The following is a 7,208-nucleotide window of genomic DNA, read 5'->3' as shown; positions in this document are numbered from 1 at the left end:
AGTACGAGCACTCGAAGTCAATTTAAATTAGGTACGTAAATCGTAGCTTCGAAAAAAAAAAAAGTTAAAAAAAAGTTTCGAAAAAAAAAAAGAAGAAAAAAAAAAAGAAGAAAAAAAAATTGCAAAAAAAAAAAAAATTGCATACGGTCTAGGTGCGTACGAAAAGAACGTGAAATATCCGTAAAAAAAAAAAAAAAAAAAAAAAAAAAGAGTCTGGAGACACTTCAATAGAAATTTTTCCAAAATCTCATTCTACACCCTTTTATATCCCCCGTAGTGAAATTTCACGCAATTAAAAAAAAAATTTTGATATAAAAAAAAAAGTGTTTCGAGTTTGTAAGTTTGGTATTCTTTTCTATTCATCTTCTAAGCCACACTTAGCCTAAAGCCTTTCTTGTTTCTTTTAGCCTACCCGTAACCTAACATCAAACCCTTGTAAAGCCATTTGAAGCCGACCCACTGAACTAAGACTAAGGCACTACGAGTCGCTTACGAAATCACGAGAGGAAAGTGAGTGGTAAAAGGCACGAGAGTTACATCAAGTTAAAAGCCGAAATTGAGTGAAACACGAGTGGAGTGCCGAATTATTCTCTTTTTGAGTGACTTGTGAGTTTTTGTTGTGAGGTTGTAGTTTCATATATCAAGAAGCCCTACAATAAACATGGCCGAAAGGCAACCTGTTCGAAATGTGCCGGACTTGAATTTGCAAGCATTGCTACGCGAGGTGGAACGAATGTTCGATCAAAAGTTAGAACCGATTCAAGATAGACTTGATCGTGTGGAAGGAAGAGCCCAACGAAGGAGAACTCCCTTAAGCCCTCCAAGAAATCGAGGACGGCAATCTGATTTAGATGATGAATCTTCCGAGTCGATTGAATACAAAAGTGATCAAGGGTCTAATGCGAATGTTCAACGAAGAGACCAACGCAACCGAGGCCAACGAAATCGAGGGAGGTTCGATGATGACTTGAAAAGCATTAAGTTGTCAATCCCTTCATTCCAAGGCCGATCGGATCCCGAAGCTTATCTCGAATGGGAGAAAAAGATCGAGCTTATATTTGAATGCCATAACTATTCTGAGGCCAAGAAAGTTAAGTTGGCTGCTATCGAATTTTCGGACTACGCAATGGTGTGGTGGGACCAACTTACAACTAGCCGAAGACGAAATGGCGAGCGTCCTATCCAAACATGGTCTGAGATGAAGGCTGTAATGCGACGACGTTTCATCCCTTCGTACTACCATCGAGAGTTGTACCAAAAACTTCAAAATCTTACACAAGGGACGAGAAGCGTGGAGGATTACTTCAAGGAGATGGAAGTGGCCATGATTCGAGCGGATGTGGAGGAAGATCGAGAGGCAACTATGGCTCGTTTCTTAGCCGGACTTAACCGTGAAATTGCCAACATAGTTGAGTTGCAACACTACGTAGAGATCGTCGATATGGTTCACATGGCGATCAAGGTCGAAAAGCAACTCAAAATGAAAGGAGCCGTACGTGGTTATTCCTCTTCGAATGCATCTAAGTGGAACCAAGGGGCAAGTAAGAATGTTTCAACAAATCAATCAAAAGAAACTGTGGTGCCCATGAAGTCCAACAAGTCTGTGGCTGAATCTAGCAAAGGTAAGGCCATTGAAAATACTCAATCCCGAACACGTGATATTAAGTGTTTTAAGTGCCAAGGGAGAGGGCACATCGCAAGCCAATGCCCAAATCGTAACACAATGATCATGCTTCCCAATGGTGAGATTGAATCGGAGGATGAAGTAGACAAAAACGAAGAAGAAGTTCAACATCCATCCGAAAATGAAGATGAAGTAGAATTTGCTGTTGAAGGTGAAATGCTCATTGTTAAAAGAAGTCTTAGTGCACAAAGCTCTATAGGTGAACCGCAACGCGAGAATTTGTTTCATACCCGATGTTATGTTCATGGAAGGGTTTGTAGCGTTGTGATCGATGGCGGGAGTTGCACAAATGTTGCAAGCACACTTATGATCAAGAAGTTGTCTTTGCCGACCCTTAATCACCCAAGTCCCTATAAGATGCAATGGCTCAATGAAGGAGTCGAACTTAAGGTAACCAAACAAGCCTTGATTTCCTTTTCAATTGGAAAGTACCAAGACGAGATTTTGTGCGACGTTGTGCCCATGCATGCGGGCCATTTACTGCTTGGGAGGCCGTGGCAATTTGATCGGCGAGTCAAGCACGATGGGTATTCTAACCAATATTCGTTCAAGCACAAAGGCAAAAATATCACTTTGGCCCCATTGTCTCCACAACAAGTGATGGAAGATCAACAACGATTAAAGCAATCCTTGGAAGATTTGAATGAACAAAAAAAAAAATTGAGAGAGAGTGAAAAAGAAAAGAAAAATGATTCAACAGAAAAGAATCGAGATTGTGAGAAAAACAAGATCAAAGAAAAAGAAAGTGAAAGAAATTTGAGTGAGAGAACGAAAAATGTTTTGATTAATCGTTGTCTTCCTGTCTCTTCATTTTTTCAGGTTAAACCAAGCAAGGAATTACGATTACATTATATTCCTGAGAAGAGAAGGTTCATATTGCGAGAGAATGGTAAAACCGATCCTCAAATTCATAATCTCAAGGATAGACAAGGTTTGGTTTCTGAAGAACTAAAAACATCTCTATTTTATTCAAAAGGTGATGGCAATCATGAAACTGACAAGTTTGATGAAGAAGTGAAATACTATTGGCCACTACTGAATTTACATTTGCAAAACTTGATTCGACTAAGTGATCTTGTTTCTTTTGGCCGATTAATATTTTTCCCACATCTTTGTTTAAAAGACTTTTTGTGGATTTGTAGTTATTCGTTAAAATCTATTCGTCCATTGGATAGGATTTTTCATGGTGAAGATTTGACCAATCGATTTAATTGTTTGATTCATGAGTCTTCGAATCCATTTGATGGAGTGTGTTGTGAGATATGTGTTTATTTGCATGAACTGTTCATATTCGTAGAATTATTTCCCATGTCTAGTTCCTTGATGAATTTGGAAAATCAATGTGGAAAGGTAAGGCTTATTTATATTTTTGAATTCGGCAATAGTTCTTTTGCTCTAATTGGGATTGAAAATTTGGAAAGAGTTCGCAAGTTTGTAGTTCATTGTGTCATTCATAATTTTCTCTATTGTGTAGGTGACACTTTGAAGTGGCTTTGCCCTAAAGAGGGAGGGCAAGTAACTAATCGGTGTTATTTTCAATCTCCTCATGAATTTCTGGTTGCTGGGCGCAAGTTTATCAAATTCAACAACCAAGGTGTCTTTGTTAATGAAAGTTTCTTTGCGAGCAAGTGGCCCGATTTGGGGACAAATCGCTCTAAAGAGGGAGGGGATGATACGACCCGCCCTTGGGAACGGCCATTGCATCAGCCTACAAGCGAGGCTCGTCGTGTTTGCAAGCTGGATTATTTTTTTTGTGGAGCTTCATTTAGCTCATTTCCAGCTCCTTCAAGTTCAATGAGCTCGAACCAGCTCAATTTCAGCTCCATATCTTTAAGACCTTTATTATAGTAGCTGAACTAATTATTTGCATCATTTAATTAGTTTATTACAGCTTAATTAAATTTTGTTGTTTAATTGGTCTTAAATCTGGACGAATTTAAATAAGCATGTTAAATATGTTTTTTTTTCTTCTTCTTACATGTTATTAAGTCATATTAATTCCTACAGCCTATAAATATGTTTTTATGCATGTTTTTAATGTGTCAACTTTATTATTTGTTTTAATTATGTCCTAAGGCTGCCGAATTTAATGTGCAGAATTTTAGTGTTAATTTAATGTGTCTAAACATGTATTTGATTGAATTGATGAATGTTGCTGCAGGTACATTACCCATGAACGTCCTTGGTGCATGAAAGGTATTAAAAGGAGGTACATGAAGGGGACGGCACATGCATGAATGGGAAAATGAAGTTGGCTGCTGTTTGAAGTTTTCTAGGTGACCATTCAGCCGAATTTATTGCTTACACATTGCTGGATACATCATGGCTGTTCGGTTCAAGGTGTTCATATTCAAGGACTCTTCAAAACTTGGTTTTCACACTCAAAGTGACTATTCAGCATCTCCTTAATTGCTGGTAATTTTTCAGCAATGGTTGCCAATTAAATGAGCTCTTTTAAGCACATCAACCGAATGTAGCTGCTGCCATTTATTCACTCAAGTTCCAAGTTCAATTATCCATCTAGAAGGTGACTATTGGAGCTCCAAGTTCAGCCGAATCTAATTAGTCCATTTAAGTGATTCATTTGCTTAAATTTTAAGTAATGTAAGTGACCATTCGGCTAGCTTAGGTGATTATTATAAATAGCTGAATTTTCACTTTGTAAGGGACTTTTGACATTTTAATTAGCAAATTGCTGCCAAATTTGTGAGGCATTTTCTCTCAAATTTCGTTTGAGACCCGTAAGACTTATCTAAGCTTTTAGTGGCGTCTTTCCGAGTCTTTTCCGAACTTATCACTCCCTAAACCCGAGTGTGGCGTTCACCTTTGATACCTTTGGTTCATACTTTACTAAGTATCGGGTCAAGGTCCTTATCAACCATTTCCAACTCAATTTGGTCCTATAAGTTTCGGGTCGACACTTTTCTTTAGTGTTGGTTCACTCTTGACCTTTTTGAACCATTACCATTTCGTACCAAATCCCAAATACCAAAACGTACCAAAACCAAATACCCTTTCTTAGTTATCCGAAACCGAACTCTTCCATTCTATTCATGCCATTTCGACCTAAACTAAATCCACATTCAACCTTGCAAGAACTTATCTTACTTCTTTATACACAAATATATTCTATCTTCTTCTTGTCTAATATACTTCTTCGTTTACGATCGGGAACTAAACGACTCGGGTTCAACTACTAAACCGAGGTCGTATCATCTCCATTCCACATCCTTAATGTATATAGCATTCTTGTAAGTACGATTTCACAATTTACTAATAAATGTTCACATCAAACTGTCCACACGAGTCATAGTCACTTAATTATTTATAATTCGAGCTATAGAGCTCCAAATTAAGATCCGTAAATTTCCCCTGAAACTAGACTCACATATCTTTCCACCATAAAATTTTCATAATTTTTGGTTTAGCCAATTAGTACAGTTTATTCATTAAAATTTCCCCTGTTTCACTTTCTGAAAGTTCTGACCTCTCTTCACTAAAAAATAATTATCTCATAGTATAGAACTCGGATAATGTTCTTGTTGATTTATCTTGAAAATAGACTCATTATGTATTTTAAAAATATAATTTTGAGCCTCTAATTATTTTTTTCCAAATTTTTGTGATTTTCCAAAGTCAGAACAGGGGATCACGTAATCATTCTGAATCAATCTCACAAAAACGTAAATATCTCAAAATATAGAAATCCTTTACTTTATATTTTTATTTTATATGCAGATAGACTCATTAAGCTTTAATTTGATATCTCATTTAGTATCTGATTCAATTTCTACCATTTTTGGTGATTTTTTAAAATCACGTCACTGCTACTGTCCAAAACAATTTTTTTGCTAATTCACTCTTTCACACTTTCTTTGTATTAACCTCATTTTAACATACATATCACAAATCGTTTTCACCACATTTCATACATCACAAGTATAGGCCCATGATCACAAGGTCACCATAAAATCATCCTCATGTATAACTTACTTGTTTATAACCTTACCACATCCTGGTCACTTAATGAACACATTATTCACATAACCAAGTTCCTGCACTTATTCATCACAAAACTCACAAAGCAATACATAGAGAGTCTCCCGTTGAAAATTTCGTATCAATCCTCGATACTTGGTGGTTTCAGCACATAGCTCCACCCATCATATATGATGTGATTCGGCCCGGGTAGATGAGTCGAATTCACGTAGTTGCCCGATCGTAGTTCAAGAGAGTCGTTCGTGTCTCAGATTTTAGTAATAAAAGTAAAATAATGGATTAGAATAAGCGGAAGGTTTCAAGAAGAGTAAGTTTAGTAATAGGTTTGGTTATGTGTAGCAAAGATGGGTGATGGATAAATGGGTCGGTTTGGTTACAAGAAGGAAAGTTGAAAGATGGGGGATGGAAAAACGAACTCAACGTCAGGAATGATTCAACACTAAGAAGTGTCACCCCGGTTCCTATATTGTTAAGGTGAAGTATGGATAGATGGATAGCTGAACGCCACACCAAGATTGGTGATAAGTTCAAACAAGACGATTGACGCCACTAGCACAAGCCAGATAAGTCTTTCGAAACTTGTACGAGATATGAGAGGAAGCAACCTCACAAGAACAAATGTTCATTAACAAATTTGGCAAAAAATTAATGATACAAGCACGCCCCGCGAACTTTATCGAGCAAGTCTGTCAAGCCGAGCAATGACATGTTGGCAAGCTGATCCAAGCTCGTGGAGCTAGAAACGAGCTTGGATCAGCTTGCCAACATGTCATTGCTCGGCTTGACAGACTTGCTCGATAAAGTTCGCGGGGCGTGCTCGTATCATTATAGTTCGCTCTCTTGTACACATGGTGAACACTTAGTATCACCCATGTGACCTAGCCAGTTTGATATGACCCGCCCTTGGGAACGGCCATTGCATCAGCCTACAAGCGAGGCTCGTCGTGTTTGCAAGCTGGATTATTTTTTTTGTGGAGCTTCATTTAGCTCATTTCCAGCTCCTTCAAGTTCAATGAGCTCGAACCAGCTCAATTTCAGCTCCATATCTTTAAGACCTTTATTATAGTAGCTGAACTAATTATTTGCATCATTTAATTAGTTTATTACAGCTTAATTAAATTTTGTTGTTTAATTGGTCTTAAATCTGGACGAATTTAAATAAGCATGTTAAATATGTTTTTTTTTCTTCTTCTTACATGTTATTAAGTCATATTAATTCCTACAGCCTATAAATATGTTTTTATGCATGTTTTTAATGTGTCAACTTTATTATTTGTTTTAATTATGTCCTAAGGCTGCCGAATTTAATGTGCAGAATTTTAGTGTTAATTTAATGTGTCTAAACATGTATTTGATTGAATTGATGAATGTTGCTGCAGGTACATTACCCATGAACGTCCTTGGTGCATGAAAGGTATTAAAAGGAGGTACATGAAGGGGACGGCACATGCATGAATGGGAAAATGAAGTTGGCTGCTGTTTGAAGTTTTCTAGGTGACCATTCAGCCGAATTTATTGCTTACAC

The sequence above is a fragment of the Gossypium hirsutum genome, chromosome A04 (genome assembly GCF_007990345.1).
Source record: "Gossypium hirsutum isolate 1008001.06 chromosome A04, Gossypium_hirsutum_v2.1, whole genome shotgun sequence".
Taxonomy (NCBI): Eukaryota; Viridiplantae; Streptophyta; class Magnoliopsida; order Malvales; family Malvaceae; genus Gossypium; species Gossypium hirsutum.
Note: the sequence above shows the minus strand (reverse complement) of the source record.